The 17981-nt window shown below is 35.1% G+C and overlaps 1 protein-coding gene across 5 annotated transcripts in view; it reads left to right on the forward strand.

Moving 5' to 3' along the window:
* The window catches only part of LOC123527459 (protein mono-ADP-ribosyltransferase PARP12-like), a 28906-nt gene that overhangs the window by 1037 nt on the left and 9888 nt on the right, over positions 1–17981 (forward strand). For 3 of the 5 annotated variants that reach the window (XM_053523390.1, XM_053523391.1, XM_053523389.1), the window contains exon 1: positions 16755–17171. The exons of 1 other annotated variant lie outside the window; for it this stretch is intronic. The gene's annotated coding sequence lies outside the window, so the exon portion shown is untranslated. Of the gene's footprint in view, positions 1–16754; positions 17172–17348; positions 17458–17981 lie in introns of those variants that run through there. One more of the 5 variants, XM_053523392.1, reaches the window with a different exon arrangement.

Here is a 17981-nt window from a genome sequence, read left to right on the forward strand (position 1 = left end):
TATCAGTGTTGCCATAAATGGAGTAAATATCAACTTTATATGAAAAGAAAGAACAACAGAATTTGTTTGTGATGATGAATTATGAGGTATGTGATAATTCAAAGCAATTTAGTGCTTTATTTATAATTAAATTAATTGTATTAATCTGATTTGTCATATAATGACAGTTTTGTTTAGTTAAAAATTTGAAAGTCCTAGGATTCGGTGTTAATATATATCATTTTGTTGTTGTGAGTACTGATTATTTGATTTACGATTGTTTTGTTTGGTTTAAAAATGTATCAAATTTTGATATTTTTTCGCAATCAGTTGGTGTTGTATACATGCTTAATTTAGAGAAAGACGAAATTTTACCTGAATGAATAAAGCTGAATGTTGTTCATGGCAGTCAGCAGACGTACAAAGAAAGTGAATCATGCTAGATTTTGGTATCTATTCATGACATATCTCTGTTTTATGATATTGTTGATCATGTAGACATCCTTCTTCCTGCCAACGAAGTTGGGCAGCTGTAATGTCTACTGTGTGTTCATGCTGGTAATTTACCGTAAAGTTTGTAAGATATCTTGGCATTTGTATGGTGGTCAGCTTTAACAGGCATAATGGGAAGTTCATGCCATTACTATTAGGCATAAGTATCAGCGAGTGTTTGTCGTTATAATTGACCAATATAATGGTGACTGCATTTCGACAAAGTCTGGAAGTTGGAATGTTTTTTTTCGGATGTAAGGGCATCTTATGACATTTTGTATGTATAAAGTGTCATGTCTGCCACAGATTCAGTCTGTCATTTTGATGCAACATGTACCATTAAATGGATGAAATGCTGAAGTAAGTTGCTGCTGTTCTTGGGTACCATGAACTGTGTATGATGTTGAAACTTGTTCGGATACACGTTGGCCGTAGGGCTAAGTCGCAAGTCCATTTAGTTTCAGAGTGTGTGAGACAGAAGGTGCATTTCATCAATAAATATAATTTATTGGGGTTGATGGTACAGGATTGTAAACAAATACTTTCTCAGTATTGTCTTGGATTGAATGTGCAGTGGCTAAATAAATTACATTTGACAGAGTGCAGGTGTCCGGGTGTATATACGAGTCCAAAAGATTTTTGTAAAATATTTGGGTTATATATGTACTGTTTGTTTTTGTGATTAAATTACTTTATTTTAATTATAAAAGGACCATGACATGCTCAGAATGACCATTAATCCACTTCCAGTTTTACAATTTGAAGTGTTCTTTTAATGCGCAATTTAGTATACATAGTAAATTTTTGTGAAATCAGAAAGAAAATCTACAGAGATTCACATAATAATTTGCTATTGTGTCCTGATTCCGGGTAATTTCTAAATCTAATCATGGGTTTAGTGAGAACTTTTACGAAATACCTAAAAATAGAAATAGTACAGAATGATGTGTCAAGTTCAGCTTTTGCATGGCCCTCAAGTTCATAGAGCATTTGAACTCTCAATGTTGCTATGTATTGAGTTCAACCCTAGCGTGGCCATCAAGTTCATAGAGCATTTGAACTCTCAATGTGGCTATGTATTGAGTTCAGCCCCAGCGTGGCCATCAAGTTCATAGAGCATTTGAACTCTCAATGTTGCTATGTATTGAGTTCAACCCCAGCGTGGCCATCAAGTTCATAGAGCATTTGAACTCTCAATGTTGCTGTGTATTGAGTTCAACCCCTGCGTGGCCCTCAGGTTCATAGAGCATTTGAACTCTCAATGTTGCTGTGTATTGAGTTCAACCCCTCATGGCCCTCAAGTTCATAAGGCATTTGAGCTCTAAATGTTGCTGTGTATTGAGTTCAACTCCTGCGTGGCCCTCAAATTCATAAGGCATTTGAACTCTCAATGTTGATGTGTATTGAGTTCAACCCCTCATGGCCCTCAAGTTCATAAGGCATTTGAACTCTCAATGTTGCTGTGTATTGAGTTCAACCCCGCATGGCCCTCAAGTTCATAAGGCATTTGAACTCTCAATGTTGCTGTGTATTGAGTTCAACCCCTCAAGTTCATAAGGCAGTTGAACTCTCAATGTTGCTGTGTATTGAGTTCAACCCCTCATGGCCGTCAAGTTCATAAAGCATTTGAACTCTAAATGTTGCTGTGTGTTGAGTTCAACCCCTACATGGCCCTTAAGTTCATAAGGCATTTGAACTCTCAGTGTTGCTGCGTATCGAGTTCAACACTGCTTGGCCCTCAAGTTCATAAGGCATTTGAACTCTCAGTGTTGCTGCGAATTGAGTTCAACACTGCTTGGCCCTCAAGTTCATAAGGCATTTGAACTCTCAGTGTTGCTGCGAATTGAGTTCAACACTGCTTGGCCCTGAAGTTTATAAGGCATATGAACTATTAGTGTTGTTGTGTGTTGAGTTCAGCTCTTGCATGGCTCTCAAGTTCACCAGACATTTGAACTTTCAATGTTGATATGTGTTGAGTTTAACACTTGCATGGGTCTTGAGTTCATAAGGCATTTGAACCTTCAATGCTGCTGTGTGTTGAGTTCAACCCTTGCATGGCCAAGTTCATAAGGCATTTGAACTCTCAATGCTGCTGTGTTTTATGGCTATACATAAGCAGGTTAAGCGTTGTCCAGTTCACAGTATTATCTGCCATTAGGATGAAAGACGTTGGAGATGAATTATTACTGATATGGATAAAGGATCAATGTAATCTGTACTAAATTTATTGTGTATCTTGAAAGTTGTTAACCCTGCCTTTTGCACTTGATTAGATATTAACTTATGAGTCAATGGGGATTGAAAATCTAGTATAGTTATAATGATTTATTAGAAATGATTTGGATGGGTGTTAAAGTTCCGCTTATTGAATTTTGTTTTTACTTGTGCTTTCATTCATATGATTTTTCTTTTGCCTGACTGACTTGAAATCATTTACAAGTTTTGTAAAAATGGTAATAATTCGACCATTTGGTTTAAAGTATAAGCTATGGGATGTTCATTATTTTACCAAATAATGTGGTTACATGGTAAAGATACTAAGTAATTTAATGGTACAATGACATGCCATATTTATGTTCTTGGGACAGTTCCCACTGGCTTATATGCATTACCAGCTTTTGTCAGATGATCATGTCTTAGAGTATTGCTACAAGCGTTCTTTTTCTGATAAGCAATTAGATGTTGCTGTTCCAAATACAAAGTGCAACAGAATATTACAAATTAAGAATTCAGTCTGCGTTTTCCTTGAAACATTTAAAGTTTTATAGCAATTTTCTTTTTCTCATATTTTCTTTAAGCTTTATAATTGATGTCCGGTGGTATTTCAGATTTACATGGTCCATAACAGAAGTCATGAAAATATGAGCTTTTTTAAGCTTTCTTGATATCTGTGTTTCTAATGAGGTCTGATAAGGTATACATAGTTTCAGATGAGCTTATGAATTAAGAGAAATACATGTAGTCTTAATAATTTAATTGCTTAATTTTATTCATTTTGATAGAGAGCCAACCTGTTTAGCTCAATAGGGGGAGTGCAGGTCTACAGATCATGGGGTTTAGAGTTCCATTCTTGGGAAGGCGTATGTTCTACATGACGATTTGATGAAAGACATTGTGTCTGAAATCATTTATCCTCCATCTCTGATTCAAACATGAGGAGACGTTGGCATTAACTTGCGGAGAACAAGTTTTTACTAGTAGAGAATCCAGAGACACTGGTTTGGTTGACTGCCTACTGTTACCTAGCTGAAATACTGTTGAAAAATGTCATTAAACCAGAAAGTGAAAAACAAACAAATCAGTTATATAGATTTTAAAGTAAAAAAGTTTTAAGATTTTTTTGAAATGAAATGGTTTAGAATTGATAATGGAAAGTTTTGCCCTGCGATCTAGAAAGTATGGGTAAGATTTAGCTGATGCTTTTCAATAAAAAGGATCTATTGTATCTCACAGTTCAAATTTATCTCTTTTTTTTTTCTTAAGGTTTCGATGGAGGCATTGAGAAACAAAAATCAAACAACACCAAATCATAGAAAGAAAGAGTTGTTTGACATGAAAATTGAACAGCATGTAAAACATGTATATTACTTTACGAAACAAGTGTCAGTATACTGATATAAACATTGAATTCCGGAAAAGGGCTGCCTAAAGGGGCTCCACTTCCGGACAGTTAAACGCCTTTAAAAACTCACCATTTTCAAAGAACTGTTACACATGTTCGTTTTGATGCATTTGCAATAGCGTGCGAGTGGTGAAATTTCGAATAACAAGGTGGAACACAGTTTTCAGCAATTGTTTATCTTTATTTCTTTACAAATGGCATTCATTTTCAAAGGGAGACAACTGTTCCCGATTATTTTAAGTACAAATGGCATTCATTTTCAAAGGGAAACAACTTTTTCCGATTATTTTAAGTAATCTTTGAGAAAAAGTTGTCTCCCGTTGAAAATGAATGCCATTTGTAAAGAAAAAAGATAAACAATTGCTGAAAACTATGTTCCACCTTGTTATTCGAAATTTCACCACTCGCACGCTATTGCAAATGCATCAAAACAAACATGTGTAACAGTTCTTTGAAAATGGTGAGTTTTTAAAGGCGTTTAACTGTCCGGAAGTGGAGCCCCTTTAGGCAGCCCTTTTCCGGAATTCAATGTTTATATCAGTATACTGACACTTGTTTCGTAAAGTAATATACATGTTTTACATGCTGTTCAATTTTCATGTCAAACAACTCTTTTCTTTCTATGATTTGGTGTTGTTTGATTTTTGTTTCTCAAGTCCTCCATCGAAACCTTAAATTATTTCTTCCAAATCAGTACACATATTTTTTTGTCATTCTTATTTAGTGATTGGTGATACACAGCAAAGATAGAAATATAGCCGAGGTTTTATTATACATGAAATTACCACAATGCTTCTTGTTATTCATTTAATTATTAGGGTTGTGAGTTTGGTAACAAAATATATGTATTTAAAGTAATTATACATATGTAATGTCAATTTGAATTTATTTAATAGACAGTTGTCAATATTAGTATTGTCAATATTGGTATTTAATGATGCTTAAATGAGTATGACAGGGTGTTATGATTGAAACAATGCCATTTGCTATTGTTAGGTTAAATTATTTCGATTACTTTATTGTAAGTAACAGCTGTCATACTATTATATGACATTTGTGTTTCTTCAGATTTTTACTTGGGTCCACTTTTTTGAAAGCTGTTTGAGATACAGGTTTGTGTGATTGATAAACAATTCGGTCAAAAACCATAACTGCATCTTGATTTTTGTCAAATTAGGCATTTTTTAATTGAAAGTGTTATTTCTTGTGAAAATGTATGCCTTCGTCCTCTGTTCTTGGCTACAGTTAGAGCTTTATCTTAAGTTTTCATAATTTCATAAGTACGCCTGAACCGTAGCTCCTGCATACATCTTAACCCAGTTGTTTAGATAATAGCTTTATAACTTGATGCACTTATACATTATCTTTAATGGAATTAGTTAAACAAAAATCATTACTTTGTCTTGCATGGTTTCTAGTGTCAGACCCACATCAGGTGAACATTGTCGACTGCAGGCAGTGATTCATGGTTGCTTATTTTCCTAATGTCAGACCCTAATCAGGTTAACATTGTCACATGCAGGCAGTGATTCATGGTTGCTTATTTTCCTAATGTCAGACCCTAATCAGGTGAACATTGTCGCCTGCAGGCAGTGATTCATGGTTGCTTATTTTCCTAATGTCAGACCCTAATCAGGTGAACATTGTCGCCTGCAGGCAGTGATTCATGGTTGCTTATTTTCCTAATGTCAGACCCTAATCAGGTTAACATTGTCACATGCAGGCAGTGATTCATGGTTGCTTATTTTCCTAATGTCAGACCCTAATCAGGTGAACATTGTCGCCTGCAGGCAGTGATTCCTGGTTGCTTATTTTCCTAATGTCAGACCCTAATCAGGTTAACATTGTCACATGCAGGCAGTGATTCCTGGTTGCTTATTTTCCTAATGTCAGACCCTAATCGGGTGAACATTGTCACATGCAGGCGGTGATTCATGGTTGCTTATTTCCCTAATGTCAGACCCTAATCGGGTGAACATTGTCACATGCAGGCGGTGATTCATGGTTGCTTATTTTCCTAATGTCAGACCCTTATCGGGTGAACATTGTCGCCTGCAGGCAGTGATTCCTAGTTGCATGTTTTCTATTGCCTGGAGACGGTTATTTTTGGCTGCACGTTTTCCTAATGTCAGACCCTTATAAGGTGAACATTGTCGCCTGGAGACGGTGATTCTTAGCTACATGTTTTCTGATGTCATACCCTAATCAGGTGTACTTTTGTCAACTGCAGGCAGAGATTATTGGCTGCATGTTTTCTAATGTCGGACCCTTATGTAGCGAGTATTGTCATTTGCAGACGATGATTCCCGGCTGTCTGTTGGTAAAGTTTTACCTGGCTAACACGGCTTGCCTGATACGATTTTAAACAAATTTAATCCGGAAGGATCAGTGACGAGTTTAGTTGTTAATTTTCTCGGCATTTGTGGTTTAATCATTTTCCTTCTAAGTTTTGAAAACAAAAAGAAAATAGCTTAGCTTCACATTACGGCTTTATTAAACCAAAGATACTTCTTTGATTAAACCAAAGAGCTGTATTTTATACTTCTTTGATTAAACCAAACACATACTTCTAGTCCACTGATGTTCTGTTTGAATAGTTTTGGTTGGATGATAGGACGAGCCTTTAGTATGATTAATAAATGGTAATACAACTGTCCTGCTGATCCGATTACCACCAAGTTTGATGAAAACAGTTAATTTATACCAAACAAATTGACAGCCTTCATGCACAGTTTTCTGTATTTTAGAGTTAATTGGCGACACAAGTAAAGCATGTATCTGATTGAAAGGAAACCGCTCTGTAAAAGTAATCTTGTCATTATTAATTACTGTAAAACAATCTTAACATTAGACTGGCTCCCGTCCCTATGTTTGTTCTACATATATGTTTATTCATTAAGAGGGAAATAACTCCAGCAGGTTGTTTCTTCATTGACTTTTTTTATTGCCCCTGGCTCCGAACATAGGATAGTTCAGCCATCAGATAAAATGTGCTATTTTAGAGGCTAAAGATTTTCTTATTTTGCTTGCAGCATTTATATAAAAAAATAACCATGCAGCCAGGGAGCCAGGCTAATCTAACATTTGCGTTTATGTCTTTCATTATTGTTTAGTTGATTTATCGAATAAAGTTAACTTCTTTTCTGTTCATAAGTTTATATTATTTCTGAAGTCCTTTGATTAAAAGGCGTCCTCCATGGCCGAGTTGTTAAGGTCGCTGACTGAATCGCATGTCCCGCACCGATGTCGGCCCGTGGCTTTGGGACAACTTGAATATGAAAAGTCCTACCTTTGCATGATTGTTAGAGGCGACTTACAGGCTCTCAACGCCTGATTTTGCTGTGTCCAGCTGATTCCAGCAGGTATAAAAGTTTTGATTCCATATCTCTTATGGAACCTAAAGATTTAGACCTGTTTGGCGCCTTATAACCTGTACTATGTCATGTGCCATAAAACCCAGTTCAAATCAAATCAAAACCTCGCTTGAGATGTAGAATTCATCATGTGAGGAAGAGACCTTCGCGGCCTTGTGGTTGAGGTCACTGACCCAATCACTTGCCTCTCACCGATGTCTGCTCGGGCCTCTCTTGTGGCGTAGAATTATTCACTGCGTGAAGAAGCCATCCAGCTGGCTTACTGAATTATTTGGGTTTGTACCTTTATGCTGCCGATGGTCAAAGAATCTTACAGATGTGAGTTAATTGTTAAATATGTGTACTGCAATTAAAATCAATCGCATTCATCAGTGATGGAAAATACTGTCTTAACTTTTAAGCCTTTTGTTTGTTAGACTCAGTACTAAATTCTATCTGACATTTCGAATTATTTTGTAAGCCCGGTTGATAAAAGAAAATGTATTCATATATAAATGGACCGGACATGCGCGCATTGTTGGGAAATAAATATGCCAAACCCCGTTGAGTTACTCAAAATTAGACTTTTACTATTGACTTCAATGGAAAACATTAGTGGCAGTTTAAAAGATTCAAAGGGTAAGTGAAATCATAAACTTACAATTTCTAAAGTTGTATAATCATTTATTAGAGGAAAGATTGAAACAATTTTTTGGCCGCCGAAGCAAATTTGATATCTTACACAATTTAAAAGATATAACAAATAATCGTATTTATGAGTAAAAAAAAAAGAAGATTATACCGATTATTGGAAAAATTGAAAGTTCGAAATGTAACTATGTGAAAATTTATAAATAATTATTGCGCTATACACTATGGAAAGGCCTGTCCGAATAAAATCTGACAGTTTAACGACTTAAACACTGTCGTGACATCGCGTACCATGTCCGGTTTAAAAGAAGTTTTCTCCATTTTGAAGTTTAACAAAATTTTATCCACAATTTTCAGTGGATAAGGCCCAAACTTGAAACAAACAGCATTTATTTGCGTACATTGTCAAGATAAACATGTACTTATCCGAGGTAATGTGGTACGGCTCTTTGTGGGTTACCACATTCAAATTTACTGTCCTTCAGCAATCAAAAATTGTTCAAGTAATTTCTTTAACATTTTTCAACTAATATATATCCCATACTTGCGCATGCGCATCTTCATATTTATGTACTTTGTTAACAAGAACTGTAACATTTAAGATGATCTTTGATTTGTTTTCCTTCTAGTATTTATTTTCAATGTTTGCTCAAAACTATAACTGCAACTACTGAATACAATTTCAAGGAACTTTAATTTAGTGATGCTAGGCAACGAGACAGTATGCAAAGGCCTTGAAAAACAACTCCATTATTGATCATTATTAATATTTGTACCTTCAATAATGGATTTTTAATATACATAATACATTAATAGATTGAAATGAAAAGTAGTGCAGTTTTCAAAAAAAAAAAAAAAAACAACGTATTTTACATCGGTGGTGCAGTGGTGCGATTTGAAGCTTAAAATTCAATAAAACTTTGGCAGAGAGAGAGAGAGAGAGAGAGAGAGATTTATTGCAAACAAGTTTTAATGTTGAAGTATGTTTAAATACATTAAAACTTGTTTTCAATAAATCTTTCTCTCTTTACGACCAGTGTTACTGGCATTCTTACCGTGTCCAGGTTCTGTATGTGCCTGTAGCAGACAGCTCTGTTTTAGTGTCAGTGGCGCAAATGTGAAGGTCAAAGGACCCAGGTCAACTAGACTATAAGTCTAAAGTGTAGGCCTAATAGATATAGTTTCATGCTATACACAATGACTCTCTTACGAAAAATGTTACATACACTAAATATAACATGAATCAAGAACTTTAATTTATTTTATGTTGTGTCGTGACATAGCTAGTCGTCAATATCTCACTTGATATGATCATATGTCACTTACAAACTGTCTTAAGAGCGGAGAACTTAGGTAACTATTTTAAGATATCTTGTATTTTCGGAAACTTCAGTGTAAAATAATTGGGTTAAATCAATTTCAGAAATTTGGTGTACATTTTGCGTACAAATAAACTTGTTTAAGAATATTGAACAAATGTATTGAATATTTAGCCCCCGTATTTTGATCTGGTTCCAGTCATATAAAAAAAGTTCCACACTTAGACGACAATCAGCACGATAAACAACAAGGCGTGCAATATGGTCGATTTTTCGAAAAACAGACTTCAGATCGTATATTCTTTAAACTGAAATTGAAAATACAATTTTATCATCGGTCGTGTATTTTCAAGGACTGTAAATATATTGCAAAACATACCTATTGATTCGGCATGTTTTTGTGATATACGGAGTTCGAGAAGAACCACTAGAATAAATCTTCAGGTAATAGCGAAAGACTAAATAAGACCATTCCCATTATACTATACTTATTTTAGGTCGAATATAAAACAATAGAATCTATATAAAGTAAAAAAGGTATGAAACTTACACTGATTACTCTGGTTAATATGTCATTTGTAACGGAAACCACCACCATAGCTGTATTTCAATCTTCGCGTCACAAGACGCATCATCTCAGTTGAACCACATTTGTCGTATTTTAAAGGGAAGTAAAGGTAGATTTACCTGTTATCGAGTTCGATATTTACATGCTGCATGCAGGTTAAATTTCCTACATAATTATATCGTACAAATTAAGTTTCCCTGACCTTGTCAATACCAGAAACGAAAAGTTTTCGCACTGAGTTTAAAGCTACTTGCTGAACTGTTTGGATGAAAATTTTCAACATGTTCCTTTTCGCCAAGTTTATATGTTTATATCATGCCGTGAATTCCAAGTCCAATATTACCACTTTGTATTTTCGCAGTAGCGAACTGTGGCAAGTCTATATCTGCATGTAGTTCTCGTGTGGTTATCGGTGTGTAACATTATCGTGTTCGCATTAAAGCCCTGCTCCCGTCCTACCTTTTAACCTTGAATTGTAACTGAAAAAGCATGAAAATCCTGAAATGAACAGTAACGCCTGTCAAAATAGAGTCTATTTTATATATAATTATATATGAAATACCTGTTGTGTGCTACAATGTGGCACGTGGTCGTTAACTGTTACCTATTGTAATCATGGGTTGCATACACACAAAATAATTTGAATAGCAGCGGAGCAGGGCTTTAACCGTTAATTATAGGCTATAACATTTATTTTTATCCATCGGTATTCAAGAAATTAGAAGTGTTAAAGACCCACCAATAGCTAGTGGTCCACCTTTTCCTCTCACATGAACTTGGTGCAAATAATCGTGCATACTACTACATTCATTTAATAATATATTTAGACATTAAATACATTGTCTAAGCCCTATATCTGTAACTGTCAAATTATAACTAGATACTTGTTATTTTTCATTTCTTCATATAAAAATGTATAATTACCATCATGGAAATACAATAGATTACAGTTATTTTGTGGTGTGTCTTAAAGGTAACTTAACAATAGCCACTAATGACCTTGGCATTTTATAGGAAAAAATACAAGTATATACAACTCTCAGTCTGACTTAAGTACTTGATCTTCTAAACGAAGATCTGAGAACGAACCATTCACTTACGTCTTCTGTATATTTTGGATTTCCAGTATTGCTATTTCTATTTTAACCAATCAGAAGACTTGTTCGAATGTCAAAGAGAAAAGAAAAATGTGCAGCCATTCCAGGGCTCGAACCCGGGATCCCTCGCTTTTAAAGCCACATTATGACATAAGAATTGTAAATATCAAAAGTCAAGGCTACAGCGGCATGGTCGTCAAACAGAGGCTATGAATAGGTCGTTCTCAGATCCTATGCGTAGCGTAATAGGAGATGTACTTTAGTCAGATTGATACAACTCTCAAAATGTACTAAGTATTTAAAATTAAAGCTCAAATAACAGCTGGCACTATTAGAGATTTTCAGCTTACTTCGACGCGTACTGCGAACATACAATAGGGGTTTTCTCAAACTGTATATACATTTTTTATGCAAAACTGAACAGCGGCATATTTAGCATGTAATACTATCCGAGAAAAGACAGTTATAAGATTTATAAATATCCTTTGTATTGTATATTTGAATTACCGATTTTTGTCATGAATTTTGTCTTACAAGCATTCTTAACAGCGCGGGCGCATTAAAAATATATCCTTTTATCTTTTATAGTCAATTTCGTGAGGTTCTAGCCAGTATTCGTTAGCAGTGAAAACGGCTGATTATTCAACGATCAACATACCTTTTATTCAAGGATGAACCAATGACCAGCTGGTAAGGAGACAGACCCGCTTCCCCTGTGCCTCAAGAGGTTCGCCTTTTTTAAATCAGGGAATCAAAACAACATATGTTACAAGTTAGTTGAATATTTAGTATCAAAGAATGTATACAGTGATTTTGGAAACATAGTTTCGTATTATTGCACTCGGGTCGCTGAAATGCTATTGTACAACGCACAATTTTGAATATGCACGATACAAAGCGTGACAGTTTAATGCACCGCGGTGAAAAGTGTCTTATACATGTATATTCTGAACTATTTCAAACCCTACAAATTCATTTCAATACGGTACTGAATTAATTCAGTTTTTCCGGTCACGTTATCAGGATATAAAAGATGGCTACATTGTAATTTTTAAACCAATACATAACGAGAGTTTTGACGAGTTTAAGTATTTGTCCAAGTTCCCCAAAGCCGAGTATCTACACAGACCATATGTATGCATGTATACTAAGCTGGTTGCTAGTCCAAATAATTAGACGTGAAAAAGTTGTCATTTGACGTTCAACAGTCAATATTCTGACATTTTACATTTTTACTATCAAAGCCTTTTTCGACGTCCTGACATAACATGGAAAATAAAAAATGTAAAATATCAATTAAAATGAACTTATAAAGTGATATGAGTTATGTCAGGTCTTATATTTAGGACTAAGCTGGTTGCATCAAATGACCACACAGAATTGCTCAGATGGTGTCAAAAATATAAATTCGTTGACAATTTTGTGCATGCACTGGCTATAAAACAGTTTTTGAATATGATCTGAATTTGACATTGGACGCGTCCCATGCCTAATGTTCACCAAACAATTTTCGGTCTCCGCTGGGTTTTAGATCGACATTTTGAAAGCCAGTTTTAATAGTACTTAAAGATTAAATTCCTGTAGAAACTGATAATCCATACTGAGTAGTCACTTTAAGATAGTAAATTCAAAACAACTTTCAACATGCAATTCTGATATCAGATTATGTAAATACGAAGAGGCTATTTCCTTTGTTTATTTCCAAACATGCTGATATACGACTCATTCAGGATGTTTTTAGCTAAAATACGGTTATTTATTGTGTCTCATTTCGACGGGGTTGAAAGATACATGTATGAGAACTTCCTGTATGTTTAGACAGAGTGTTGAACTAAATCATTCAAGATATTTCAATAAAACTCCTATTTTATCGAACAGTAGATACAATTATCAAAATTAATGAAAAACTTTTTCGTACAGAAGTCTACGAGAACACCGTATTTATACTGTGCAACAAAAATAAACGGACTTTTATTTCAATCAGAAGGTTTTTTTTTTTTTTTTTGGACAATAATATTTTGTACCGCATTTTTTTCTTATTTTGTTGTTAGGAAAAAAATAGTCTAGGAATTGTATTGACGGACACATATTAAAACCAGCAATCGCCGATATCTTCAAATCCATGTTTCAAGTTATATTTTTAATGCACGAATATATTAAGGTATTATAGTAAAGTGTGTTCGAAACTTCACAAGTCCTGTCGTTCGATTCGCGCGGAGGTTAAGTAATGCCAGAAATGTCTCAAAATATAAAAAACGAAATGTTAAAGCATACGGATAATTGAAGATCCTGCTTAGCGCAAGTAAAATGCGACAGAGTATTTATATGACATCTGAATATTGCGATTACGTGTTTTAAATGTAGCCTGTCCACTGTCCATATATTTTCAAACGTAGGTATTGCATATAATAGCAGATAATTATATCACAATACACTAATTTGTACAGTGAAGACAAAAGTTACTACACATATAGGTAAAAGAATCATATATACTAAGTATGTTTTCTTTTTTGCTTTAAATATTTTGAGAAAACCCCTACTGTAAGTACGCAGTCCGCTGTCCGCAGTTCGCGTCAAAGTAAGTTGAAAATCTCTATTAGTGACTAACGCCCCCGAAATCACGAAGTGTGAGGAAAAATGCTACAGTTGTCCGTGCAAAATATGCCAGCATAGTTTAGGTATGACTCATTTTGCGACCAAATTAAACACGTTCTCCGAAGGTAACCTTGACTTTGGAGCTAGGGTCTGGGTTTTGAGCATGACTCACCAGCTCATCATAGGGAAGAATTGTGACAAGAAATTCCTGATGAATGGCAGAGTTACTGACTGCACAAGAAGGGTACAATGTTAAGCCCAAGTGTGACTTTGACCTTGAAGCTAGGGGTCTTGGGCTTGTGTCTGACACGTCATTTCGATATAGGGAACGTTTATGCAATGTAATTTTAAAATGTCTTAATCGATGGAAGAGTTAGGGAACGGACAAGAAACACACCATGTTAACTGTCAACCTCTAAATGTGACCTTGCTCTTAGAGCTAGTGGTCTATTTGTTATGCATGACAAGTTTTCTCGTTATGGGGAATATTTATAAAAAGTAATTTCGAAATTCTTTGATGAATGACATAGTAGCGAACCGGACAGAGTTTACATACTAAACAAACCCTATAAAACTTTGACTTGACATCTAAGTGTAAACTTGATCTTGGAGCTAGGGGTCTGGGTCTTGAGCGTAACACATTGCCTCATTATGGTAAACATTTATGCCAATTTATTTCAAAATCCCTTCATGGATAACAGAGTTATATACCGGACACGAAAAAGATCCTATTAACCTATGACTTCTAAGCATGACCTTGACCTTGGAGCAAGGGATCTGGGTCTTGCGCATGATACATTGTCTGATTATTGTTACCATCATCGATGGCAGAAATATGGACCGGACACAAAAACAAGTCCTGTTAACATTTGAATTCTAAGTCTGACCTTGACCTTGGAGCTAGGGGTCTGTGTCTTGCCCATGACATGTCGTCTGATAAAGATAAGCATTTATGCTAAATAATTTCAAAACCTCTTGATGAATGGCAAAGTAACGAACCGGTCACGAAACAAACCCTATTAACGTTTGACTTCAAAGTGTGACCTTGACCTTGTAGCTAGGGGTCTGAGTATTACACACGAAACGTTGTCTTGTTAAGGTTAATGCTTTCAAACTATTTCAAAATTCCTTCATGGATGGCAGATCGAATTACCATTTCAAAATTCCTTCATGGATGGCAGATCGAATTACCACATGGACAAGAATTTACAAAATTACAGTCGGACGGACGGACAAGCCGAAGTTAATATGCCCACCTTCGAGGCATAAAAATAAACAAGAGCACCGCCTTGCGGGTGCTGACGTTTATCTGATTTTTTTTGTATAATAGAAATATTGTCCTACTCGTGATTTTCTAAGTCTAAAAAGGGCCATCATTCTTGCAAAAAGCAGGATAGAGTTATGTTTCTTGATGTACAGCGTCCGCTTATGATGGTGATAAACTGTTGCAAGTTTTAAAGCAATAACTTTGATAGTGTATGAGAAAAGTTGACTTAAACATAATACTCAACCAAAAAAATGATTTTCTAAGTCCAAAAGGGGCCATAAATCTTGCAAAAAGCAAGATGGAATTCTGTTTCATGCTGTACAGGGTCAACTTATGATGGTGAACAAGTGTTGCAAGTTTTAAGGCAATAGCTTTGATAGTTTAGGAGAAAAGCTGACCTAAACATAAAACTTAACCAAGAAAACCGATTTTCTAAGTCCAAAAGGGGCAATAATTCTTGCAAAAAGCAGGATGGAGTTATGTTTCTTGATGTACAGGGTCAGTTTATGATGGTGAACAAGTGTTGCAAGTTTCAAAGCAATAGCTTTTATAGTTTAGGAGAAAAGTTGACCTAAACATAAAACTTAACCAAGACATCTGATATTTTCTAAGTACAAAAGGGGCCATAAATCTTTCAAAAAGCAGGATGGAGTCATGTTTCTTGCTATACAGGGTCAGCTTATGATGGTGAACAAGTGTTCCAAGTTTCAAAGCAATAGCTTTGATAGTTTAGGAGAAAAGCTGACCTAAACATAAAACCTAACCAGGCAACGCCGACGCAGACGCCGACGCCGACACCGCTCAAGTGATGACAATAACTCATCTTTTTTTTCTTTTTTTTTTTTTTCAAAAAATCAGATGAGCTAAAAAAAAACATACTGTACTATATATACTGTAAATAAGAAGTTATTTGCTGAAACATCGTTAAAAGATGTAAGGATGTTTTTGATAAATAAAACCTAAAATTATCAACTGCTTTTGTAAATTCTTGAAATAGATATATACTAATTTACTTAATACTAACAAAATATATTATCAAAATCTGAAAAGTGGATCCTTCGGAAGCACTGATGACAAGGCTAATAGTGAATATTGCAAACTCAATTTGACTGGGACCGCATTTAAGCCCTGCTCCCGTCCTACCTTGTAACCTTGAATTGTCACTGAAAAAGCATGAAAATCCTGACTATGAACAGTTGCGCCTGTCAAAATAGAGTCTATTTCATATAAAATTCTATATGAAATACCTGTGGTTATGCGTGCTAAGTGTGGCACGTGGCCGTTAACTGTTTCCTATTGTAATCATGGGTTGTATACACACAAAAGAATTTGAACAGCAGCGAAGCAGGGCTTTAACTGTAGTTGGTTTATTTTGTACACTGGTCAGCAGTGTACATGTATCTAGATAATTTGCAATCATGCTTTGCACGGAATGTCACGGACCAGATGGATAGACTGGCTATATTCATCACTACAACCCGGCAAACTGTATGAAATCTAAAGTGGTAGTATATTCATGGCATGAACACTGAAAAATGATAAATAAGTGAAAATAAATTTTAGATACTAGTATTCGTCAAAAAAATGTAAATTTTCTGCGTTGCAACGGTTTTCTAATTTGTACACAATATTCTTTGTCCTTTATAACAATATCTTGCAAAATTCTTATGTCAGGAAGTTTGTACCACTAGTCACTTCCAGACTACTCACTTTTGATAGATTTTTAAGGAAAATATTTTTCGCCTAACACGTATGGGTTATTTTTAAACGCTAACGACTATGGAGATTCCGCACATGACGGCGGAGGAGATCCAAAGAAAACAAGAAACAATTTCCAAGGCCATTTCACTGTCCGCATATGTACACATAGCCTCATGTTTGTCAAAAGTTGAATTTTAGAAAGGAGTTTTAAAACCGGTCCATCTCTTCCATATTGGGGAAAAAATCTCCAAACATTTGGTCAGGCCCATTTCTCTCGCCAGACGTGAATGCTCTTTCTACGGAAACGTTATGACCGTTGAAAGGGACACAAACGTATATTTGGTTCGGTATTACTGCGTGAACAAATTTATAAACATTTACTTAACCTATAAAGGTTTCCGTACTTTTATGAAAATCAAAGACCTATAATTTAGATATGCCCAATACGAAGTTTTATTGAATAACGTCGACATAGAATTATCGGGTGAAGACGTGCGTATTTATGTAGGATATTTTCTCAACGTTTTGTGAGTATTGAAAAATAAATTACAATGTTTCCTTGTTATGCATATTGAATGTATTTTATTTCACTTTTAAAGAATTAACGACGTTTGTGTTTTTGTTGTTTCACATTAAGCAAAATGATGAATTTAAGACTCGAATATCGTTATACCTGATCAGTTTCAAATTTGCTGCTTTTACAGGAAGACAATTTCTTTAACGGGGATCCGCTGTGTATAAATCAGTGGAGTAACTGATATCAGCTGTGTCGTCTCAGAAGCCACCTTACGTTTAGAAGAGGAATGGCACACGGTTGTATTTAAAGGGGTCTTTAAGTTCTGGATTTGTAAAACTGCTAATATATTTCTGATTATTTCTTCTGCAGAATGATATTTCACAGCCAGACATAGTTTATCCTGGTCAATGAAATAATAGATGAAATTATAAGTCCACATTCTACTTTATATTTAAAAACGTACCTAGCCAATGAACAAAAATAAATTAATTAAACAAATCTCTTAATGCAACATTTGATAGTTTGCCAATATCTTTAAAACATTTCGAGGGCTGAGCGCGAAACTATTGTATCTTGTTGTTTATTTATATACAGTTACAATAGTTTCGCGCTCAGCCCACGATTTGGTAAACTTACGTTGTCAATAACATAATTTTTATATAAATTTTTCAAAAAGCAATCCTTTCAACCTCGAACACTGGCATGCTATATATTTTATCAATTGAATATCATTTGTAGTTAGAAAGAGGGGAGTAGTTGGTGGCATATCATATATCAGACATAAATAGAACTTCCTGCTGATATTGACGTTTTTTATGTG

This window comes from Mercenaria mercenaria, chromosome 14 (assembly GCF_021730395.1).
Source record: "Mercenaria mercenaria strain notata chromosome 14, MADL_Memer_1, whole genome shotgun sequence".
NCBI lineage: Eukaryota > Metazoa > Mollusca > Bivalvia > Venerida > Veneridae > Mercenaria > Mercenaria mercenaria.